The sequence below is a fragment of the Giraffa tippelskirchi genome, chromosome 9 (assembly GCF_054371585.1).
Source record: "Giraffa tippelskirchi isolate mGirTip1 chromosome 9, T2T-mGirTip1v1.2.pri, whole genome shotgun sequence".
Taxonomy (NCBI): domain Eukaryota; kingdom Metazoa; phylum Chordata; class Mammalia; order Artiodactyla; family Giraffidae; genus Giraffa; species Giraffa tippelskirchi.
The window spans coordinates 19,746,955-19,755,399 of NC_137283.1; the positions used below are offsets into that span (position 1 = coordinate 19,746,955).

Sequence of the window (8,445 nt, forward strand, 5' to 3'; positions counted from 1 at the left end):
TTATTTGTTGCTTTTCCCTTACTGCTTTTAATACTTTTTCTTTGAATTTAATTTTTGTTAGTTTGATTAATATGTGTCTGGGCATGTTTCTCCTTGGGTTTATCCTGTGTGGGACTCTCTGTGCTTCCTTAGACTTGAGTGGCTATTTCCTTTCACATGTTAGGTAAGTTTTTGACTATAATCTCTTCAAGTATTTTTTCAGATCATCTCTCTTTTCTTTTTCTGGGAGCCCTGTAATTTGAAGGGTGATGCATATAATGTTGTCCCAGAGGTCTTTGAGACTGTCCTCATTTATTTTCATTCTTTTCTGTGTGTTCTGGTTATTTCTAGGGTTCTGTCTTCCAGCTCACTTATTTGTTCTTTTGCCTCAGTTATTCTGCTATTGATTTCTTCTGGTATATTTTTCATTTCAGTTATTGTGTTGTTCATCACTGTTTGCTTGTTCTTTAGTTCTTCTGGGTCCTTGCTAAACATTTCTTATATTTTCTCGATCCATGCCTCCATTCTATTTCTGAGATTTTGAATCATCTTTACTATCATTATTATGAATTATTTTTCAGGTAGATTGCTTATTTCCTCTTCATTTATTTGGTCTGTTTCATCTTGTAGGTTTTTACTTTGCTCATTTGTAAATATTTCTCTGTTGTCTCATTTTTGTTGATGAATGGGACTGTGTTCCTGTCTTGCTTCTTTTTTGGCCTGAGACATCTAGCACTGAAGTTTGTAGGCAGTTGGATGGAGCCGGTCTCAGTGCCAAGAGGAGGACCTTTGGGAGAGGTCCTGATTAATGTTCCCAGGGTCTGAAGTTCTCTTTTAGTCCAGTGGTATGGACTTGATGCTCACACCACAGGGGCTCAGACCCCGCCGCCTGCCTGGGAACCAAGACCTTGAAAGCTGTGAGGAGACATGAACTGCATGTCCTCCTACTCTGCCATCTTGACTCTGCCTCCTATCAGAGAATTTTGACCTGAGATCTACCATATGTTCATTTTCCAGAAATGCAGTTAACTTCCAAGAACTGCCTGCTAAGTTGTATATGTGTGAGTATGTGTACTCATTTGCATGGGACACATTTATATTTATTAGGAAAAAGTTTCTAACTTGTTTATATTCTCAAAGGGAAATCCTAGTATGGCCAAACAAGTGCCTACCCTCCCATATACAACAACTGTAAACTCTGGACACAATACAAAAAATGACTTCCTAAAGGCACTAAGAGTGAACAAAAGAAAAAGATTCTAGAAAGGAGTTAAAACTTGGGGATAGCACTCAATACGTGTTCTTGCTCTCTTTAAACTAAGGGCAGTTTACATTCAGGGTCATGGAGGATGACCTAGAACTGTGATTGAAAACCCATGATATTTCTTGCCTAAAAAACTGAAGGACAGAGTTTGGGACATTCACAAACTCTGGAAAGTTTTGGAACAGCAATGGGGGCAAAGTATGAGAAGGAGAGAGACAGCAGAATCTGCTAATTCTCTATCCAAAACTCTGCTCCCTCCCCAAAGGATACCTGTATGGAACAGACACCAAGCAACCAATATTAGGATAAAAGAACTAAGATTAGTTTTCACTTGTCCAAGAGACAGATTTTGTACTTTGAGCCCAACTAAGTTAAGTACTTGCTAAAACACAAAGTTACCATTCTTCTGAATCCAAATAGCATAGCAGAATCCAGAAGCTCCAACACATAACACCCATAATATCCATGATATAATTCAAAATTACTCAACATACAAAAAAACAGAAATATACAACAAATACTCAATTTAAGAAAACAGATACTCAGTTTAAGAAAATCAGAAAAAAAAGCCAAATTATCCAAATTATCGAAACGTTAAAGTTAGAAGACAGTAACTAATGTAACGATTGTAACTGCTCAGCGAGACAAAGAAAAATATGCTCATAATGAATCAAAAGTCAGAAAACCACAGCAGAGAATGATGATTTAAAAAAAAAAAAATGGAAATTCTAGAACTGAGAAATACAGTATTTCATAAATATGTGGTTCTTTCCTCAAAATTAAATTATATTGCCTACTGGTTCACTGTGTATTTTATTTGAGAAACTTGATTTTGATGTCCTCTGAAAGTAGAATATGTCTTAATAGAAGGATACAGAGGAGCCCGGTGGGCTGCAGTCCATGGGGTAGCAAAGACTCGGAAGCTACTGAGTATACACAGTCCTAATGCTGAAATAACATTAGAGGTGAAAATTTTCATCTATAAGAAAGCAACCAGTTGTTGCCTAAATAATCCGATCTGGAGAAAATTATTTTACTTCTCTTCATCGTATTTTCTTTAGCTAAAAATGGGGATAATAATGGTATTAAAATGTAATAAAATGTTCTAAGCACAATTCCTATAACACTGTAATTGTTCAAAAACGGTATCTGTGATAATGATTTTTTAATTGGATTCCTAATGTACCTTTTTATAAAATAGGAATATCAAGGTAGATGACATATTCTGGCTGGGTTTTGATAGCTCACTGAGAGAAGAAAGGCCACGACCAGATAAAGTTATGTAAAGAGATTTCCAAAAAGCAGAGAGTCTGTTTCTAAGACTTAGCTCATAATCCTTTGTAGAATTCATTCACTGCTAATTAGCTTTTGACATCTGTGCCTCTCCTCTCAATTTAATGTGAATAGTCTTTGTCAAATGATTCCACTAAAGTGTCTTGTTAACCCAAAAATAATGCTGAAATGATTAATTTCCAGGTGCTGAATTGAATAACATTAATCTTTTTTTTTTTAATCATTTGGTATGAATGTGACTGTCCTATGTATTTTAAAAGACTGAGAGCAACTGCCTCTTTCTGATCTGTCTTGTCACTGCTGTTGATGTTTGAGGAGGTGAGGGGTCTGCTACCTCCAGAGGCATATCTCACATGTTTGACACTCAGTGATAGCAGTTGTAATTGTAATTGAAATAAAACTTTCAACTGCTTGTCAAGCAGTTCTCCCAGAGTTCTCCCCACAAACATTGAGATGCATATTCAGAACACAAGTTCCAATCGTTCCCTGCTATTGCGTGCATGCTGAGTCACTCAGTCATGTCTTACTCTTTGTGACCCCATAGACTGTAGCCTGCCAAACTCCTCTGTCCTTGGAATTTCCCAGGCAAGGATACTGGAGTGGGTTGCTGTTTCCTTCTCCAGGGGAACTTCCTGACCCGGGGATTGAACCCACATCTCTTGTGTCTCCTGCATTGGCAGGTAGATTCTTGACCAACTGTGCCACCTAACCTCAGGCAATTCCTGGGAGACGCAACTCAAATAATGGGTATATTTAGCTTATGGTACTGAATGAGAGGGGCTTTCCTGGTGCTTCAGTGGTTAAGAATGTGCCTGCCAATGCAGGAGACACAAGTTTGATCCCTGGGTCATGAAGATCCCCTGGAGAAGGAAATGGCAACCCACTCCAGTATTCTTGCCTGGGAAATCCCATGAACAGAGGATCTTGGTGGGCTACGGTCCATGGGGTTGCAAAAGAGTCAAACACTACTTAATGACTAAACACAATAACTGAATATGAAGCAAGATTGTCTTTCTGCTTATAGCTCGCTTGGAAAAGCACTTCTGAAAGTTGAAGGGTAAGGAGATCACTTATAGAATATATATTAGGTTATTCTTTTGTGTCAGTGCTTATAATAGGTAGCATGAGCATACAGAGGAGGAAGACATATCCTGTTATCAGGTTCTTCTTAACTAATAGGGAAATGAAATTAAGCTTTGCCTTATTATGAGCCACATAACTACATAAACATTTGAATTAGTTTCCATAAGCATTCAGGATAAGCCACATATCTTTTTTTATTTCAAATGTGGGCAGCTAAGTCTCAATGGGTGTGATATAATTTGCAGTCACTGATGTAACCCTGGAGAAAGATGACAGTGACCTGATTTTGGAGCATGGCAATGGGATCCCAATATATTCTCATTTCAGTTCAGTCACTCAGTCGTGTCCAACTCTTTGAGACCCCATGGACTGCAGCTTGCCAGGCTTCTCTGTCCATCACTAACTCCCGGAACCTACTCAAATTCATGTCCATCGAGTCAGTGATGCCATCCAACCTTCGCATCCTCTGTTGTACCCTTCTCCTCCTGCCTTCAATCTTTCCCAGCATCAGGGTCTTTTCAAATGAGTCAGTTCTTCGCATCAGGTGGCCAAAGTATTGGAGTTTCAACTTTAGCATCAGTCCTTCCAATGAATATTCAGGACTGCTTTCCTTTAAGATTGACTGTTTGAATCTCCTTGCAGTCCAAGGGACTCTCAAGAGTCTTCTTCAACACCGCAGTTCAAAAGCATCAATTCTTTGGCGCTCAGCTTTCTTTATATATTCTCAATAACTAATAATATGTCATCATTGTCCAGAGTAATCAAGAAAGAATAGCTTGAAAAATATTAAACTGTGAAAATAGGTTATATGTAAATATAATTATTATCATGTAGATGCATCAGGAAACTTATTTGTATCTCTTTATTAAAGCCTTGAGGATTGAAGGAATATATTACTGTCAGCAGCATTGCAGGTTTTTTGAGTGCTCTGGGATTGTGTTAATTTCCCAATAAACTGTGCTTGACAGCATATTCACTTAGTTATTGAGAAGTAATTGTTGAAATGTTTCAGTTATTTTAATTAAGATAACAGCCCTCTTAATTTGAGGGCTTAGATGAACACTTTAATTTCTAACAACCTGTGCAACACCACCAAAAGGAAAAGATCAGAATCCTCATTTTATAGATGAAGATACTGAAGCTCAGGAAGGCTACATAATTTTCCAAGGCTGTAGATGTCATAAGTATCAAAGTAAGAAGTAAGTTATTTATCTCTGTTTCACTCCAGAAAGCATTGTTCTTAAATTCTGCCTCCTTTTGAATAGGACTTTGTTTTACATTTAACCCAAAGAGCAGAGATTGACTGAAGAGGGTGAGAAGATAATAACCCTGCCTTTACCCTACCCAAAAGAAAAAGAAATAAGTACACTAAAATTAACTCTGCTGGCATTAGCATTTGCCCAGATTAGGAAACATAAGTAGCCAAATAGCCCTGAATGACAAAGAGAAACCTTAATTCACCAAACAGTCTTATTGTCCCTGTTTTATACTGGTATTATGTGTATTCAGTAATACTGAAGAATCATAGTGGAAAATATTTTTGTTAACTTATGACACACCCAGATAAAGATCCCCACAGATTGATAGAGGTGCTCAAATGTGGCGATGGCGCCTGGAGGACACCAGCATAATCTGGAAATGCTTAAATCTAAGAAGAGAACACTTTAGTGGGGGTGGGATAGGAGGAAGGTTATAAAAGCTTGAGACTTGTCTTTCACACTGGCAGTATGTGTTTACACAGGAGAGAAAGGTTGAATTTCTTCTGCATATATACAAACAGCAACACATGGAACTCTAGGTAGAATGTTGTCAAGGTTTCAGTCTCAACTCAGTGTAACACCTCTGTAATTAAAGCATCCCATCTTGGAGTCTGCCTTTTGGGAGCTGGTTTGCTCCATCCTGTGAGATTCTCAGTGAGACCATAAGAAGTCACTTACTCAACCTGTTATAGTAAGATTCTTATCTAGACGAACTTAAGCTCCTGACTTCTAAATTTATAGAATTATATTAACCTGTAAAGTAGTTGGAAATATAATGAAGTGATGGAAATTAGCTTTTCTCATCAGAAAATTATGGTTCTATAGTTTCTAGATAAGGGAGATTGAAAAAGTTATTTAATTTCTCTGAGCCTCCATTCTTCATCACATGAAATTAATACCATAGTCCTCACAAGGCTGTTGTGAAGAATGAAGATCATCCATGGGAAGTGCTTAGCACATGTTAGTTATTACAGTATGATTAGTATATAAGCTTATGTTAGTATACATGCTTCTTCCCTGGTATGTCTAGAATCTTCAGTGTATTGCAGCTGGGGATATAACTGTGAAGGGTTAAGCAAGAGTTTCTCTAACAACAGTTCATGCCTGTGGCAAGGTCTAGGCTGTCTTTGCACTTTGGAGGCCTAGCAAGTGCCCCCCAAAAGGTATTTACTTTCTTCAGCTATTTTGGTGCTAGAGAGTGGTAAGAAACATGTGGTAACTATAAAATTATGCCACAAGACTCTGAGGAACATATTTCTAATGTGGTTTGAAAAGAATTCTATGCAGCATTCTTTAGACTTGGCAGCTTCCTTAAAATATCCCTCAAATTCTAGTTGGATTTGAAGAGCTTGAGTATGTGTCTTGGGTATCACCAGTTAAAACCTATCTTAATACCTGAGGTACAGCTATCATGGGTCTGGATTCTTGATGTTAACTTTTACTTTATGAATTAGTAAGCAGTGAATAGGGGAACATGTATGGTGGAATAGGCTGTTCCCTGTGTCTGTTCACTTAACTAAGCGGTTAGATGGGGGCTGAAAACCAAACTATACTTGGATCATCAATGTGTACACCGTTGCAAAGAGATGTATCAACCCAGGTGGTGGTGGTTTAGTCGCTAAGTCATGACCGACTCTTTGTGACCCCATGGACTGTAGCCCACCAGGCTCCTCCGTCCCTGAGATTCTCCAGGCAAGAATACCCAAGTGGGTTGCCATTTCCTTCTCCAGGGGATATTCCCCACCCAGGGACTGAACTCATGTCTCCTGCATTGCAGGCAATTTTTTTTTTTTTTTTTTTTTTTTACTACTGAGCCCCAGGAATTCCCTATCTACTTAGAGGAAAAAACTTACTTTTGTAATTCACATATAGTTGTCATTTAACTAAAATAGATGTAGATGTGACAGCATTTGCCCTTACTTTTCAGGGTCTCTATGTATTTTGAAAGATACTGAAGCTCAGAGTGGGTTATACGCATTAGATGAAAAGATATTTACGGTAAGGGCATGCCTGTATGCAGAGTGGTTTCCACTCAATGAACACATGACCATTTGCTCCTGCATCAAGGAATTGCTCATTAACACCCAGGGTACTGTAACTTCAGGTTTGAGGGCCATATCACAGCTCACTCCCCATTCTGTCCCCAAGGAGTTTACTATCTAATGAATGTGGTAAAGTAAACTAATAGCTGTACTAGAAAGTAGAACTTAAGTCTTAAGAGGGGTACAGACAGATGTTACTGAACATTCTGGGGAGGGCATCTATGCATTATGTGCAAATGGAAGGCTTCAGCCCAAATTGTGAATTAATATTCCAAAGACTCCCCAAATCTTTTCATCTCAGCATCCTTTAGTTAGCAGATGCTGTTGATACCCTTCGTGATGTTGGCTAGTGTGTTTAGTATAATAAAATTAGAAAGCCACTGGATAATACAAGACAGTCCCTGGGTTATATCCCCCAATATGAGGAGCCTCCTTCTTATGTTTGTTATGCAGAGATCCTGAACTTTTAGAGGAGGAACATCCTCAGTGGTATATTTTTTAACATCACATAAATCATAAGTAACCATTATTGCTAATTCTGCATGATACTGTTTTCTTTTTATTTATGTTGTATCTTTTTTATTTGGCTAATGTAAAAATATATGCATATAAGATTTCAGTCATAGGTTTGTTTCCAAATATGTGTATGTGTTAGTTGCTCAGTCACGTCTGACTCTTGATGACCCCAGAGACTGTAGCCCACCAGGTTCCTCTGTCCGTGGAATTCTCCAGGCCAGAATACTGGAGTGGATAGCCTTTCCCTTCTCCAGGAGATCTTCCCAACCCGAGGATCGAACACAGGTCTCCTGCATTTCAGGCAGATACTTTACTGAGCCACCAGGGAAGCATTATACCTAAAAGCCAATATGTTTTTTATTCTTCAACCCTAAATTTTCTTACAAAACTTGTTTTTAGAAAATTAGTCCACAGAATTATACGGAGAAATACCCATCCTTACAAATTGCTAAGAAATTCAACTTATGTATGCTCTTCTAAGAGCTTCCCTCATGGCTAAGTCAGTAAAGAATCTGCCTGCAATGCAGTCAACCCAGGTTCAATCCCTGGGGCGGGAAGATCCTCTGAAGAAGGAAATGGCAACCCACTCCAGTATTCTTGCCTGAAGAATCCCATGGACAGAAGAGCCTGGCAGGCTACAGTTCATGGGGTTACAAGAGTCAGACAGGACCTAGCGACTAAACCACCACCACCACCACCATGGTCTTCTAAGCAACATTCATTGTGGTTTGATGAAAAGGTGAGGGATGGCAGAAGCCAAGGTCCAGTTTTAAGTGAAATATTAATTTTGAGAAGTTTTAATATTTACTCTCTTAGCAACTTTCAAATGTATAATAGAGTATTTCTAACCATAGTCACCAGGCTCTATATTACATCTCTCAATGTACTTTTACAACAAGAAGTTTGTATATTTTGACCCTCTTCACCTTTTTGATCACAGTGCACACAGCTTCTGTCAGCCACCAATCTTCCTTGTTTCTATGAGTTTAGTGGGGTTTTTTTAGAGGCC

General features: G+C 38.5%; 1 long non-coding RNA gene across 1 annotated transcript; it reads left to right on the plus strand.

The window, feature by feature from the left end:
- Positions 1 to 1,270: 1,270 nt before the first annotated feature.
- Positions 1,271 to 4,979, plus strand: LOC145520771 (uncharacterized). Its single transcript, XR_014064806.1, has 2 exons — positions 1,271 to 2,854; positions 3,406 to 4,979. It is a non-coding gene; the product is annotated as an uncharacterized LOC145520771 (long non-coding RNA).
- Positions 4,980 to 8,445: the final 3,466 nt, after the last annotated feature.